The sequence below is a fragment of the Ambystoma mexicanum genome, chromosome 7p, assembly GCF_040938575.1.
Source record: "Ambystoma mexicanum isolate Mex_15411 chromosome 7p, UKY_AmexF1_1, whole genome shotgun sequence".
Classification (NCBI taxonomy): Eukaryota; Metazoa; Chordata; class Amphibia; order Caudata; family Ambystomatidae; genus Ambystoma; species Ambystoma mexicanum.
The window spans coordinates 325,284,693-325,302,455 of record NC_090939.1 but is presented as its reverse complement, the minus strand read 5'-3'; positions in this window follow the sequence as shown (position 1 = coordinate 325,302,455).

The window sequence follows — 17,763 nt, the reverse complement described above, 5'->3', positions numbered from 1 at the left end:
TGTATTTGACCCGTCTTGATCCAAAACCACCTAGTGAAATTTTGCAGCGAATTTGCAGTTTTCAAAAGCTTACACATGTCTTTTCCCATTTAAAGTGTGTCTTAAACTCCCCTCCTGATCTAAAGTATATACTGTTGTTTATCTTATAGCTCATGTGTTTTGGGACCTGTTTAGTGTTGCTTTCCTCAGAATGTTTCTCCATTTAAGCAATTTCGCAACCTTTTGCACTGTTTTAAAAAAAGCCATCTTTCACCTGTCATTTTAAAAGTGTCTATTTCCAAAAATGGTTTTCTCTCTTAGTTGGGGAGGGAAGATTGCATTTAAACTCTAGACGTTGTCTTTCATTCCTGAATACCTGCTGATTACTGACATCTGTTTAGGATTGCTCATTGGTACCTTCAGTACTTTGCAGGGGGGAACTATTAACCTAAACGCTATCTGTTCACAAACGAAAACTGTTCTCTATTCTACATTATTATAAGTGAATTCAAATGCTTTACTTATTTTCTGAATTGTATTGTCACCCTTGGTTATTGCTGCCCCATATAGATATATATATTAAAAGTATGTGTGATTTGAATATTAAATAAATAAATATGTACCTTTACGAACTAGCCTGATTCCTGGCCCAGTGTGACCTGGGGGGTATTTTGAGAAGGGTGTGATAAGAGTGGTATATCATTCAGAATATTGAACTTATAGACACAAATAAAATAAGTATTTCATTGCGCACTACATGCTAGGCGAGACCTGAGTGTTTGCCTGATTGAAATCCTTAACACAGTGGCTTCTCTGTCAATGCGAACTTAGCATTTCAGCACTGCAGCAGGGCTTCACCGAGCAAGCCAATGGTCCAAGAGTTGCAGCAGGCGTCCTCTTCAAGTTCTTCTTCGGTTCCTTCGTCCAGTGGTTGACTCTACCTTCCAAGCCAAAAGCCTCCCCTTTTAATCAGTTCTTTCCCATTCATTACAGCCTAGCTGTCAGTTGACCAGCAGGGTGGCTGTCCTTGCCGGACAGTCAGCCCGCCAATAACCACAGAGTGCATTTGGGTCTCCTAGGAGACTAAGCACAGGGAGTTTCGGGCACCTCTCTCACTTCCTGCCTACCCCAGGCCCCCTGGAGCCAGAGGCAGGCTTCACTCGTGAATCCCGCCAAAGGCAAAGTGAACAACAAGGCCAAACCTGGTTTGGTGCGCAGAGTAAATCCCAACGAAGACCTTTCCACAAAGAAATTGCAAAAAAAGAAGACCAGGCCATTTTGACAAAAATGGCACCCTTGGGTGCTTTACTGCAGCTGCGGACGCAGCCCGCGGTAAATGCACACCATGGTAGTTTAAACAAAACCACTGCCACCAGCCATGCAGTGAGGAAAGGGTAACATAAAAAATGTTACATGAGAAGCTAGACAAAGGGGATACTAGGTAACCCCTCCAACACCCTATTGTAAGATAGTGTGTGCTGGGTCTAGAAAGTTACAAATGTAAGTAAAGTCAATTTCACTTTACTGCTCTTGGAAACAGTAGTTTATCCAAGAGAAGGTATTTATACCTTTGGGAAATCTGAAAGACTTCACTGGGCCACTGCACTGGTGGTGCTGGGTGACCCAATGTAAAAGATGATGCCTATGGAGTTTGTCAGTGTCCACAACCAAAAGAAACACAGTGTACAAAATCACATTAAAATACATGAGAGAGTGGCAAAAAGGGTCTCACTCTCTCCAGGTTAAAAAAATCAAGTCCTCAAAATCGAGCAAAGTTTCTGGGGGTCTCTAAGGTGGAGGGAATTAGCACATTTCTGAGAATTCTCCCTAACAGGTACCAAAATAAAATAATGTGTAATCAATGTTCTAGAGAAACTAATAAAAACACTACTGACCAACCCCTAACTGAGAACACAGAGAAAGCAAACATTCAAATAAAAGGGCACACTGGGTTTGTAGAAAGGGAGGCTTGGCCAAAGATTTCAGCAGCTGAAAATCAAAGGCAAAGGGTGTCTTAAAATCCACTAGGATCCTTTAAAGAGGATCAGGGGGCAGGGCCACTTCAAATCCTGTATGTTCTTGTATTTAGGGCTCAACAGTATTTGGTATTGAATCGGGAGTCTGTACGTTTTTGGCGATGAGCCAAGCACAAGACGAGGAGCAGCAGCGACAGATCCCAATGATGCAGTGCTGTTCTGCAGTGGCAACAGTTTGTGGCTCAAAGACGCTGGGGATTGCATGCAGTGTTAGGCTGTGATGCTTGATGACTCGGCAGAATAGGGTGCAGAGAAGATGAGACTGGTCTTTGGTGGTGAGCATGCTCGGCTAGCTCAATAAGTGTCAGAGTACTGCAGCTTATAACAAAAAACCTTTTTTATAAAAACACAGTCAAGGCCATCATGTCATACACACTTCCCATTACAACATCTGATTTCTCATAGTGTTTTATTCAACAAAACATAATTTATTCTTTGACTATACATAGTGATCTACACACTTTTCACAGACTCCAAAACAATCATTCCAACATATATTTCTGAGAGGATATTCGCATAGCATTTCACATTCTTTACTTTCTTTAGACACAAAAATACCCTTAGTATCCACTTTTTGACCAAACCCTGGTCCCACTTTAATATGTGCAATATAATAAAACCTTGTATTATTTGAAGGGTCAATACAATCTATTACCTGATAAGCCCCTTGTAGATCACTATAAACGTATGGGGCTTACAGACCAGGACATTTCTTGGTTTGGTGTACAGATGTTAAAACCCCACTTACGGGGTGGAGATCTTGCAAATCAATTGTACAAATTGGAACAAAGATGAATTTACAGACTTGTTAACGTTAAAAATGGCCTATTTAGAGTGAAACAAACTAATCTTCTCCAGTTAATGACTGGCTATGTATATCCGTCTACAAGGCACATGGGCATCAACTTAATGGCCCTATTTTGTGTAGATTCCTGAGTCCAATATCCTTGCATTCCCCCAAGAAGATATCAAAAACGAGGCTGGGACGCCTTCACGTTGCAAGGCAATGCGTGTTCATGTTATTATTTCAACACGAACATCCGCCGGCAGGCGGAAGAGTCGACGGGCATCCGAAGGCCTCTTAAGGCCATTCGAACCTGTTTGCCCCCATTTCTACCCTACTGGTGGATAGGGCAGGAGCCCCCACACCCAGCAAGAAAGAGGACCCTGCATGACCAGATGGTGAGGAGCACACCGCATCCGAGTGGCAACCTGCCCCCCTGCAACAGCAGTCACTAGCTGTGGCCACATCCTGCCCTGCCTGGGCACCTTACTGCCTCCCCGACATTCATGGGCCCTGATCTTGCCTCCAAACCGCAGGCGCCGACATCCTACATCCACAAAATGTCGGGCGGGATGCAGGATGAAAACGAGGCTGGGATGCCTCCACGTTGCTAGGCAACGCGTGTTCGTGTTATTATTTCAACACGAACATCCGCCGGCAGCCGGAAGAGTCGACGGCCATCCGAAGGCCTCTTAAGGCCATTCGAACCTGTTTGCCCCCATTTCTACCCCACATGTGGAGAGGGCATGAGCCCCCACACCCAGCAAGAAAGAGGACCCTGCATGACCAGATGGTGAGGAGCACACCGCATACGAGCGGCAACCTGCCCCCCTGCAACAACAGTCACTAGCTGTAGCCACATCCTGCCCTGCCTGGGCTACTTACTGCCTCCCTGACATCCATGGGCCCTGATCTCGCCTCCAAACGCACGAGCCGACATCCTACATCCACAAAATGTCGGGCGCGATGCGGGATGAAAACGAGGCTGGGACACCTCCATGTTACTAGGCAATGCATGTTTGTGTTATTATTTCAACACGAACATCCGAGCCAGCGGCCATCCGAAGGCCTCTTAAGGCCATTCGAACCTGTTTGCCCCTGCTTGCACTTGGTTGCGCTCTCTGACTCCCCAAACTTCCCACTGATGCCAAAATAAGGGACAAGACCATCCTGCGTCACTTCGTCCGGATCCACAGTAACCAAGATGTCTCTGTAAGTAATTGCTAGCCAGATCTTACATTTACGTCGGCCACTCCTTGGTCATGACTGATGGTCCTTATGCCCTCGCACACGCTCTCTAAGGTCTGCTCTCTGCATGTGTCACAAAGTCACCTGCGCGATGCTAGCTAGCCATAACGCCATACCTTCAACTACATGGCCCTATGCTAATGATGCAGCCACTGCCTTAACTGTATTAATTGAGCGGAACGTGCCTACTGCTGCCCACGGCTCCCTTTGAAATCCCCGATAATTGTGCACTAGTCTACCATTGCTATTTGTACATCAGCAACTACAGCACCCTAATAGCCACTCTATGTACCCTAAGGCACCTGCAACTACCTGGACCTACTAACATATTATCTACCTAGTGCACTGGCGCACTACCATCTGACTATTGCATTTAGCCCCTTTGTGCCTCACATTTGATTGCTGCATTTAGCCTGGCTGTGTCCTGACATCTGATTATTGCGTTTAGCTCCTTTGTGCCTCACTTTTGATTATTGCATTTAGCTTCTTTGGGCCTCACTTTTGATTACTGAATTTAGCCTCTTTGTGCCTCACATTTGATTATTGCATTAAGCCCCTTTGTGTCTCACATTTGAATATTGCATTTAGCTTCTCTGTGCCTCACATTTGATTACTGCATTTAGCCCACACGTGCATCTGAGTACATGCCTACATGCCCTACAACCCTTACCAATACTCCATGAGCATCTTCACACTCTGCCTTTGGGCCTATACACATCTACTGCTCCTATTCTGCCCTACCTCAGGTACTACCCTCCACCCCACTACCAAGACTTTCCAAATCCCCATCCATACAGCCACCTTCCACTATACCATTATGGAGCAAGTCGATCACACCAATGGATCCAGGACTGGATCTACTAGTGAACCACTAAGCTTACCTTGTCGTCCGCCTACCAGAAACTCTAGACTGAGAGCCATACTCACGAGACTACATGAGCCGCTGACTAGATCCCTCCCTGCCACCAACAAAAAAACCATCACACAACAAACCAGTACTAATTGTACAACTAGGTCATCACCAACCACCTCTATCAAAACTAATCAAATTAAAACCACCACCCCAGCCCCTCTACTCAAAGGTGGATTAATAAATACCAGATCCCTAACAGCACATGCAACCGACATCTATGAACTCATACTGGCTAATGAGCTGGACTTCCTCGCCATTACAGAGACCTGGTTGCACGAGGCAGCCGGACCCCTCTTATCTTTAGCAATCCCAGAAGGCTACACCATCTTGAGACAAGATAGAACAATTTGCGAGGTGGTGGCATTGCCATCATTGCCAAAATCAGCCTTAACATGAGAACCACCTCAACTCCAGAACTAAACTCCTGCGATGCATGCTCTATCAAACTCCCACTTCACAACTCCCAGAACCTGACTATCCACCTTATCTACAGGCCTCCCGGCACTGTGGGCACTTTTGAAGAAGACATTAACTGTCTACTCTCTACCAATCTCAAAACCTCCACTCAACTTCTGATTCTTGGAGACTTTAATCTAGGTTATAATGACCTGTCAGACAAACAGGCCGTCAATGTGGCTAATATCCTCACTGAATTAGGGCTTACTCAAAAAATTATGGAACCCACCCATAACAAAGGGAGAACCCTTGACTGGCTAGCGGAACATAACTGCTCCGCTTCCATTACCTCCATCTCCCCACAACTATGGACAGACCATTACTTGATAACCTATGACCTACATACCACTAGGCCAAATCCTGCAGCCAACATGCAACCTTCATGCCATACCAGGAACAAAAAAAATATTACCAAGGAAAAAGTAATTCCTGCCATTTTACCCACCCTTAACCAACGCAATGAACACCTTGACCCAATGATGCTCGTAGAAAAATATAACAAAATTATACAAATTACCCTTGACAATGTCGCCCCTCTAAAATGCAGACCAAGTAAACCTAAAGCCCACCTTAACAAATGGTTCACCCCCGAGCTGAAAGATCTCCGACAACTCAAAAGAAGCTGTGAATCCACTTGGAGACTTACCCCATCAGATGACCATAAAAACAAACTCATAGAAATCTCCTCACAATACAAGTAGGAAATTATCTTGGCCAAACGTAACTCATATAACAAACGTATCTCCTCAGCTAACTCTAGCATGAAGGAGCTGTTTGCTATCTTAAAGGAACTGGAGTCACCTATTCCCAACACAGATATATGTATAAAAGACAAAGCCTGATGCACAGAGATACAACAAGCTCTAGCCAACCAAGTTACCATGCTCCAAAAAAAAATGTGGTTAAGAAAGCAGCCCTTAATCAACCACCTATAACCAACACTAACCCCCGCACCCATTGGACCAAAACATGACCACCCAATTTAGATTTGCAAAAACATCCGTCCGAGAAGTGGAAAAAGTCATCCTCTCTCTTAAGCCTTCCAACTGCCAAGGCGACCTGTGCCCTGCACATCTTATAAAAGATGCCGCGAGAGAACTCTTTCCCTTCATAACTAAACTTGTAAACTCCTCCTTCACTTCAGGCATTGTACCGTCCAACTTGAAACAATCTTGGGTACTGCCACTACTAAAAAACAACCCTTAGACCCCCTCATTCCCACCAACTACCGCCCCATCACGACAGTCCCCTTTCTATTAAAAATCTTAGACAAGATTGCTTATACACAAATCCAACAATTCTAGAATGCCACAAGCTCTTAGGTGTAAGACAGTCTGGATTCCGTCCACAACACGGAACCGAGACCACTCTCATTGATCTGAAAGCACAAATCGATGTGCTAAGGGACAAAGGTCAATTAGCCCTTCTGCTACTCTTGGATCTCTCGGCCGCATTCGACCTTGTTCACCGCAAAATCCTTTGCAACCACCTTAATTCCGCGGCACACTTCTCTAAAGAAGCCATAACCTGGGTAGAATGCTTCATTAGTGAAAGGACCATGAGGGTGTTCTCCCCTACAGATGCAGCGGACCCTATCCCCATCTCATGCGATGTGCCCCAGGGATCCTGTGTTTCCCCACCTCTATACAACATATTTACTAAGCCCCTCTTTGATGATCTGGACCTTCTTGGTATCACCTAAACTAATTATGCAGATGATACCCAGATTCTCCTCCCGCTTTCTGGGGATTATAACAAGGATTTGGCATTGGTAAAGAGGGTGTATCTCATCATCCAGGCATGGATGGCCACTCACAGTCTATCCCTGAATGATGACAAAACAGAGTTAATCATTCTGGGCAATCATTCCAATCTCAAAAAATTAGGCCAGAACTATTCAGCATTTGAGATTGATGGGAACACTATTAAGGTTGCCAGGGAATTGAAGACTCTTGGCTTCCACCTAGATGCTAACCTCTCCTTCAACAAACAGGTAAACTCATTGGCTTCGGCCACAGCTTACACATTCAAGCTTATCAGGTAAATACTTTATATCTAATGACAATTGCATGATTCTAGCTAGAGCTCTTGCTCTATCTAGACTCGATTACTGTAACGCCTTATATATCGGGGCCAACAAACACATCATATACAGAATTCAAACTTCACAAAACAACGCCCTGAGAGCAGCCCTTGGTATCCCTAGATGAGCACATTTCTCTAAGATAAGGCGCAATAACAACTGGTTGTCTACCCAAGATAAAATACTACTGAAAGTACTACTGAAAGTAGCCTCCCTCACTCACAAAGCCCTCAACAACATGGCTCCTCCCTACCTAACTGATAGATTTGTAGAAAGAAGTTCCTCCAGACCCACAAGAATCTCCAATGCCAATACTCTGATCATTCCCAGATTTAAACTCACCAAGGCTGGAGGTGCCAGCTTCCCTGTCCGGGCGGCCCAAGTATGGAACTCATTACCCCACACTATACGTCAGGAGAAATCCTACCCGAAATTCAGATCTAATTACATCAACCATCTGAAACAACTGGTCAGCTAACCAGCTTCCCCTACCCCCCACCATCCGACTGATATACCACCTGCAACTGTTTAATATCCTGCTTATAATTTACTGTGCCACTGATACAACCTGTATATATTGTTAATTATATGTGTAATTATGTAACTTTGTAACCTATGCCTCGCATATCATGTACTGCTGCGCCCTATTACCTTTGGGTCTGGTGCACATTATAAATGAATAAAACAAGCAAACAAACAAACAAACAAGTGCTATTTTAAGTCCCTTCTGGGTTGTTGCAAGTATTGCTGCATCATCCGCGAAAAATAAAGTGGGTCACCTCATAGATGCAATTGTAGGTGTGTCTCATGCACCCTGTTCCAAGGCGTCAACTATTTCCTGGATATAGAGCAAACACAGGAGCAGGAGCAGGGCCAGGGCACAGCCTTGGCACCCCCCCCCAGTTTACTTCAAATGACTTAGTGCATTCCCCTCCAGTCCCATAGTGAACTGATATATTAGTTTATGATAACCTGGAAAATCAAAGCTTACTGGGGACCCTTAATTGAGAAATACTAGAGTACTGCAGCTGCAATGGCTTGGAATTTGAAGAAGCTGCTAAGAAGGCAGGCGGTATCGAGTTGGAGATACTAGAAGACTTGCTATGCCTCAGAACTCACATTATCCCTCTCCCATCACCCCATCAACTCTTTCAACTTCTGCACACAATTCTCTCTCTATGACCTCCTGTTCCTTCTCCTCTTTCAACTCTTTCTTCCTCCCATTTGGCTAATTACTTCACCTCTCAAGTCGTCACTCTTTGCTTCTTTCCTCCTGCTACTACCCTTCCGTATTCCCTGAGCTGATTTGCCCCCTGCTTTCTCTTTCTTTTTTGCTCTCTCTGACCACGACACCTCCGCTCCTCTTTCTTGTGTCCATCCTACCACCTTGCCTTCTGACCCACTTCCCTTTTCCCCAATCCTCAAATCTACCCTCATCTCATTCCTTATCTCACTTCTCTTATTAACTCTTCTCTTACCCACTCTTGTTTTCCTTCTTCATTCGAACATGTGCTTGTTCTCTCAAACCTGATAAAATTCTCTCTTGATCCCTCTATCCCTGCTAAGGTTTGTCCTATATCCCTCCTGCCTTTTCTCTCTAAGGTCTTGGAGCACCCTGTCTACTGCAAGGTTTCCTCCTATCTCTATCTTCATTCACTTCTTCCTCTTCTTCAATCTGGTTTCCTTCCTTCTGATTCCACTGAGACTGCCCTCCTACACATCTCCAATTCTCTCAACGCTTATCATGACAGACTCTCCTCTGTTCTCATTCTTCTTGATCTTTTCGCCACTTTCGATACTGTTGATGACTCGGCTCTGCTTTCCACTCTCACCTCCCACAGTGGTGGTTCTGGTTCTGTTCTAAAGTGGTTCCACTCCTAACTATCTAATCGCTCCTACTCTGTCACCTGGGCTGGGAAAAACCTCTCCCTATTCTCTATAGGGTCCCCCAAGGGTCAGCATTGGGTCCCCTTCTTTTTTCACTGTAAATTCTTCCACTCTTCACATTTATTTATTCCTTTAACACCTCATTCCATCTGTATGCTGATGATACCCAAATTGTGTTCTCTTTCTCCTCCTTTTCAGACTGCCTACACTCTACTGTCTCTAGCTGTCTTCCTGCCATTGAACCATGGATGTCTTCTAACTTCCTTCAGCTTAATCCCTCTACGACTGAGGCCCTATTCTTTCCTGTTACTACTATCCCTCCCCTTCCTCCTTCCTCCCTCTACTTTCCTCCTCCCCTTTTCATCATCAGTTTATGATCTTGGTGTTATCGCAGAGCTCTTGCTTTCCTTCTTGCATATCTCTAACACCTGCCGCTCATGTCACTTTGCTTTATTCAACATACGTCTGCCCGTCCCTATGTCTCCTTTCATGGCACTAAGATCCTCATCTTTTCTCACATCGACTACTGCTCTGCCTTCCTCTTCGGTCTGTCCACCTTCCATCTTGCCCCTCTCCACTCTATTTTCAACTCTGCTGTTCGCCTCCTCTTCTCCATTCCCCCTCACTCTTCTATTACCTGCTCTCTGCTATCTATGTCTCTTCTTCCCTTTGAGTCCCATCTTCTTTTTCACTTCCCTTTTATCATGTTTAAGTGTATCCATGGTCTCGCCTCTCTGTATCTCTCTTCATTGGTTTCCCTCTATTCTCCCTCCCGGGTACTTTGCTTCCAGAGTCAGTTCTTGCTTTCCATCCCCAAACCCCCTTGTGCATCTTCCTGTTTCCGTTCCTTTACCCTACTTGCTCCCAAGCACTGGAATTCTCTCCCCATCTCTATCCATTCCTCTGCCCCTTCATGCATTTTTCAAACCAGACTCAAACCTCATCTTCTGTCCGCTCTTTCTACTAATTGATTGCTTCTTATGTTTCCTCTGATTATTTGTTACTTGGATTGTTTAACCATCATTGTATGCACCTCAACTCCTTTTGTACCAGTTAAGCGCTTTGGTGAAAGCGCTCTATAGATGACATACAAGTACTCAGATGCAGAGCCGGCGGAGCTTTGTGGGTCTACATCCAGTGAAACTAAGAGATGCAGAGCTGGTCAAGCATCAAGGATGGAGATGACTCCAGCCGTTCCCCTGCAGCAGCTTGAATACACCAAAGGTGTCCAAAACCAGCTTTGAGGTGGTTCAGGGAAGCAGGGAGAGCTAGGTTTCACTTCCTTGGTTCTGTGGTTGCAGGGAGACCCATTCCAGGGTCTTGGGAGCAAGGTGAGTCCTTTCTTATGCCCTTCCCAGCCAAGAAGGTTTGTATAAGGCACCTTTCAGGGGTTCTGTCACCTCCAGTTGCATGGTCCTGTGCCCCAGATCCCCAGTTGCAGTAGGCCTTGTGCACACAACAGTTTCACCCCAAATGTGCCCTTGGGATGAGTAGGGCCATCTGTCTTCACCGCTATGGCAGAGGACTTTGGAATATACTGCATCTTTTACAGAGTTCCAAGTAAATGCTTCGTGTCTAGAACTCTAAGAATGAATCCACTAAGAGGAGGGTTGTATGTGCAAAATGCTACAGCTGACTTGTTCAGATCAAGGCTGCTGTAAAGGATCTAATTCAGATTTATGCAACAAGTGCCCTTTGCCTGATGACAACATACCCAAAGTGCCTTGTCTGCAGGAAGTGAGGAGGGGGTAGGAAGTTTGGGGAGCCCTAGCAAATCCATGATGGTGAGACCCCTTTGTAGCCTGAATCTCTCCTCTGGGCTACTCCAACTCTGTCCTCTTCCTCTGTCTGCTTACTTCAAAAGAACTTCAGTAATGAGCACCTTTGTGTGAGATGGCCATTGCCATGGGTGGGGAGAATCCCTGTGCCCTAGAGGAAGGCACTGATTCTCCTGAGGTGTCAAAGAAAAGAATTGCTGGGTGGGTCCCACCTCGTTGTTGTGGATACACCCAGGCCAGATGGCTAATACACACCCAGCCCTATAATGAATGAATCACACCACCAAGCAGACAATAATATGACATCCAATGCATTTGGCTGAATGATTATGTAATAGCAGTGGCCACCATTTCACAACCAGACATGGCTAAGATATTAACGTGTCACCACGCTGGTAGGGTGAACCATTATAAGAATGTGACCCGGATGTGTAGACTGTTAAAAAGCCACCTTTGCCTGTTGGAACTTTGTTTTCCAGCAGCTGTGCCCACAATTGCATGTGCAACCTTTTAACTAGGCCTGCTGCCACTGCATGACAGTTACTGGAGGATGTCGGGAGAATGTCTCAGCAAGGGTGATTGGGTGCACCATGTTGTTGGATTGCAGCATTATGAAAGGGGTGGTCAGATTAGAAGGCCTCATTTCAGAAACAGAATTGCCTGCATTATTTTCATCTTAAAAATCAAAAAGGTTCAGGCTTCCTGCATCAGATGGTATTCTGTCACAATTGCATAATTATGTAATGTGAAATGTTTGGGGACAGCGATTCAGGACCTTTTCTGTACTTGGTGCTCACTCGGTCAGTCCTGGCTAAATATGTTCTAATAGGATGAAGTGACCCTTGTTGGGAGAAATCGGTCAACATTTTTTAAATTTACGCCCATATTCAAAAGAATGTTTCCAGCAATTAACCCTCAATAACTTCCTCCCTTACAATGTCTTTCATCTCTGAAATCACAACCAGGTGTTGGCTGCGAACCTGTGAATCATTTTCAAAGTGGACCCATATTACACATTTTCAGCAATCACAACCCTTTTCCTATGGCGTAGCGATGGCCCCAACAGCCCCTGCGGTGCGGGAGGCCCTGCCACCAAATGTCCTGGGAAGGGGGCCCTCTTCAAAAAGAAATACTTTCTTTTTGAAGTCACTCTGCCTTGACAAAATAAATTATTTCTGTTACATCATAACAGAAAAAAATGTCTTCATGAAGGCAGAGTGACTACAATAAGAAACGATTTATTTTTGAAGACTGATGTCCCCCCCACCCCATGACATGGAAGCCTCCAGGCTGGAGTCCTCCATGTCATGGGGTGGGGGAGAACCCTGTGACTTCAAAAATAACTGGTTTCTTAAAGTAATTGGGCTCACCTCTACCCCTTGACACAGAGGCGATCTAGACACACTGGGCGCGTGTATGCATGTTGTTTATTTCAATTTGTTGAGTCCAAGGAAAGGGCAACGGAAGTCCTACTATACACAATACATTTTACAACTTTTCAAGATGCTCGTTTTGTGGTCGTGTTCATATTGAACATCATATTCCTTGTTGTATTTGTTTCACACATACACACGAATTTACTAAATAGATTCCAACAACAGACGCTTTATATTGCCTCCAACACAGGTGCCTTTACTTATTATGTATTGTGGCCAATTTATGTTGCGAGTGAGTCCACTCCAAGATGTCCGCCTTGATGAGCAACAAGCCCTCATCGTAATTGGTACGCCCCATTGAGAGGTACATCATCAGATCTAGGAATTTATATTTTCGTGCCAGTACCAGACGGTTTACTAGCAGAATGACTAACGAGGCATTGGCAGTGATACAAACAGCTGTAAGGCAGGTATCAAATCTTAAAGATCCCTTATAGTCATTGAAACCCGTGCCGTATCTAATTCTTTCACAAATATGTACTGAGTCTGAACTCCGGCACGACATGAATACTGGTCAATGAAAAGGGTTTTCACACAGCTCATTGCGTGATATGTGTTCTCTCCTTTCAGAATAAATGAACACCTGTCCCCTGCCAAGGCTAACAGATTAATGGTGTGGACACTCGACAGCAACTAAGATTTCGGGACATGTGTAATTAACTCGACTTTCAAGTAAGCATTGCCCTGATTGTCTTGGATATATGACATATGATGTGATTAAAATCTAATAACGCTCTTTGAGAACTGTTCCATTTGCCCTATACCCTCCACATCAGAGTGTTAATATAATAGGCTTAGACCTGATACTGACCACAATCTCTAGCATTATCCACTATCTGTTGCAACAGTATCAGATGTGTATTGTTTAAAGTTTAAACAACTTAAGTATGGTCTTAAGCTAAACTATGACTCAAATTATATCTACAGATGTTGAGTGTTTATTTCCAGTAAATCAAGGAAAATGCACTATTGAGAAGATAATCATTTATATGTCATCAATTTCCAGACTTATTGCAACTGTGCCAGTAAGAGATTGCTTTAACTAATCATTGGTTGTAAAGTATTTTAACGCAAGCAACAGAAATCCGACATCTGCAGGTTCTGACGACTGGTCCTTGCACTTGTGTTGTTTTAGGAAGTTACGTGAGTAATGACATTCCTTGGGATGAGCCATGTAAAGAGTATACAGTAGGTTAGTGAGTGAACTATTTTCAGCATTTGAGTTACTGCCTATAATGTTCCTCATACAATATGTCAAGTGAATGACAAAGAACAATTAATTAATAGTTGCTCTCATGTGTTTCATGATACAGGAGACCACAGACCTAATAACAAGTCACCCACTTCCCTGTTTGAGGTTGTGCTCATCATGACTACACAGAATTCAAAAGAAAATTCCCCTGAAGAAGTTCCTACAATTCCCTAATATCTTGATAGGAACGAAACGTGTTGGGTAGTGACTAGCCCTAGATGAAAGGCTATAGCAATTGCATATTATTACTTATGCACTTTATCGTAGCTAAACAGTAGATTCATGATTGTGTATGAATTAATATGTGTAGCTTGATCTATGTACTTGTTTTGTATATTGTGTGTGTATTAATGTTGCATTTAATTGGTGATTTAAGTGTATGTAATTAATATTTTTGTAACAAGGTATTTATTGGTTGTTTTCATCTTGAATTATTAACTGTAGTTTTAATTGTAATTAGGACAGTGGTTTTGCTGTACAATAATAAATGATCAATTAATCTGCTGGAGTTTAAAAGAGTTAATTGAATCTTTTTTCTCTCTACATAATTTTTTCCTTATGTGGCGTGGTCTCCTGTAAGAGTGATTTTTGGCACCCAGTCTTTATTCCCCCCTTTTTTGTTCATGTTGTAACAAGTATTGACTGGAATGCATTTATGCCTTGTGTCCCCAAATGTAAAAGACGGGAACAAGCGTTCCTGGTTGCTGCAGGGAGCTGAAGGTGTCATGGCACTCTGGTCCAAGGCACAGGAGCGACGCAATACCAACCACCCCCACAAGTCAAAGCTTACACAGGCGACCTAGACCAGAGCAGGGAAGGAGGGTTAGGGTCTCGATGGTTGGATAGGTTGGGGGGAGTTTAGGAAAACAGAATTGAGGATGAAGTAGAGGTTGTGGGTAGGAAGGGGGATTTTAGGGAAAGGGCTGACTATTGCACAATTTTTATGTACTTGGTACCAAGTAGTTGTTTGCACATCAATACCACATTGCTAGGAATTAGCCCCCTCACTGGTTAACCTTAAATGTCTAATCCATGCACATAGATCAGTCCACAACTAAACAGCATTATTTTCCAGCATGCAAATTTAGCTCTGGCTTTCAGTGTCCAGTTCGTGGTAGAGCCGTCAAGTCCTGTAGCAGGTCCGTAGAGTTTCACAGCCGGTCCAAGCTAAAAGAAATGACAGATGTTAACATTTGTCATCTGAGTTCTGGTAGCATTCACACTCATGCCCCATTCACATTCATACTACACAACGTTCATTTGCGCCCATCCGTGCGCAGTATCATGCGTGGATGGTTATGTCAAGGTTGCAACACTCTTTTCAGGGTGTTTCTTCTTATTCCTGATAATGTGACTGCCAGCGCTTGTCTCCCACAGTGGCCTTCTTCAGACCGCCGCAGGCAATCGCCACGTGTGTTTTCGCCTCATGTACGCCTTGCTTTTCAGGTCCCAGGAGGCGGGAACGTACAGAAATTTGGTGCGGGTACTTCCGACAATAATGCAAGCGCGATGTGGCGGCGTGCGATAAACACGCCCACTTATCTTTTTGGAAGGCGCAGGGGCTTTGCGATGGGCGAGCGATGGCCCCCTGCGCTTCTCCCCCGATCCCTCTAATTCCCAAGAAGGTAAAATGGACTTATCTTGTGCGAGGGGCCGGGCTGCTTCTCCAGTGGGGCTGGGCCCCTCGCGAGTGATTTGGCTGGAGCTGCGGTCTGCACGTCCTCTCTCCCTGAAGTCTCAAGCGCAAGCCCTGTGCCTCGGGGCTTGCGCATGCGCATAGGTGCGCCACACCCGGCTCGGCTTCTGATTGGTCCATAGCGACCCCGGGCATGCTGGGAATTGTAGTTGGGAGGCAGCTTCAGCTGGGTAATGTAGTTTTTAAGAGCTGCTTTCCTACATAAAGGGCAAAGCAGTCTCTTATATGGCTGCAACTTCCTAAGCACATTCCTTACACCCTGTCTAGGCATCGCAATCCCTACCACACCACTCTGTGTCCCTTGTCTTGGTTTGGTTTTGGCTTTAGCCCTGACAGAAGGATTCATCCATGGACCAAAGGATTAAAGATAAGAAAATGTATTTTCTTTAAATGTGTGTGCGTGTTTATGTATATAATGTATTGTAATCTGCATGAATGAGTGAGTGCATGATTTATGGGTGGCTGCCTGGGTGTGCCTGTGTGAGCGTATGATGAAAGGGTGCACACTTAAATGTATGGATGGCTATCTGGGTGTGCCTGTGTGAGTCTATGGTGAAAGGGTGCACACTTAAATGTTTGGTTGGCTGGGTGTGCATGTGTGTGTATGGTGAATGGTGTGTGTGCTTGTGTTCAGGGGATCAACGAAGCCTACTTTTCAGTTGGGGGGCTAACCCTTCCAATGTTGGGAGAGGTGCTAACTTCAGGTGGGGTGGAGGAGGGGCAAACTTATTTGTGCGGGAGCATCTAACTTCTTTACGCATTCTAATGAGACTATTCCAGTGCAGCTTCAATGCTACAAGCAGTTAACTATCTCCCTTAAGTTAGAAAGCACCCACTTAAGAACTGCTGTGAGAATGAGTGGTCTCCTGTCCCCTCTCTGCCCTTCCAATCACTCCTGTGGCATGCAAGTACTAAACCCACATTGTGATTTCAATTGCCTAAAATATTGTGTATTTGAATGCAGGTACTAACAGTGAAATGCTTTACATTAATAATTGCCGGGCATTCTTAACAGTGAAACCCAGGGCCTGTTTAACATCTGTCTCCTGTTCTGTCCGGCTACGACTCTGTAGGTCAGTCAGGTTGAGTCAACATAGCCTAAAATTTCAGGGGAGGGCGGGTTGAAGCCCAGTCAGCTCAATGGTGTTGCACCACTGCTCGTCTTTATGACTTGAATACTTATTGGTACTCTTCATTACTCCAATCCATAGTCTTCATAGTCCCAGTACTTGTGTATGAGGCATATTGCCTCATACACAAGTACTAGGATGAGGTAGAGGGGCTTGGTGGTAATGCCTGTCTTAGTTACCGGTAATCTTCATTACTCCTAGTCCCACTCTTACTCGTCCTATTCTTACCTATGAGGCAAGCTGCCTCAAAGGTAATCACTGAGACAAGGAAGAGCGACGTGGAGGTATGATTGGGCAGAGGAGCTGATTTTGGGGGTTGGGACATGGGGTGGGAGGGAAATTAGATGTTTGGGGGTGGGGCAGGGATTATGCAATAAATCGTAATGGTCATCCATGTCCAGTCTAAGCAGGAATGGTATGGGGTATTAGTGGCTAGAGAGGCAGTTTGGTGCAGCCAGTCTAGTCATTTCTTAGTTTTTAACCAGGCATCTCTGATAAAGCAGTCCTGTTAAGTGTAATTACCTGGCTAGACTGGCATTTGGGTGCTGCCAGTCTAGCTGTTTTTTACTGTGGCATGTATATTTTTCTGGGCATCTGTGATAGAATAACCATAATAAGTGTTAATGCCTCTACTAGCATTTTGGTGCAACTAGTCTAGGTATATCTAAATGTGGCCTGGCATGTTTTACTGTAATATGTTATTACATGTCTTGACATTGTGCAGCCAGTTGGACATGTTTTCATTGTGGCATGGCAGTTTTAATAGGAAAGCATTCAATTAAAGCATTAATGTTCCTGTGCACTGTTGGTGACTTGCATGTATTGGATTTTTGTATTGGTGTTACCCTACAAAACAATTGCAAATTGCTTTTTAAAAGCTCTGGCTTTTTTGCCCATTTTTCTGAGAAAGTGTGCTGTATAATGCATTAAAGCACATTATTTATATCTTTCTCCTAGTGCAGTGTGCGGCGTACCCCTGCAGTGGCACGTTTGTGCGAATTGTGCAAGTGTGGAAATCTAGGCTGGGCCAGAGTGGGGCGCAACACGTGATTTGTTGCCAAGCTGCAGGTCGTTGTGCACCTCAG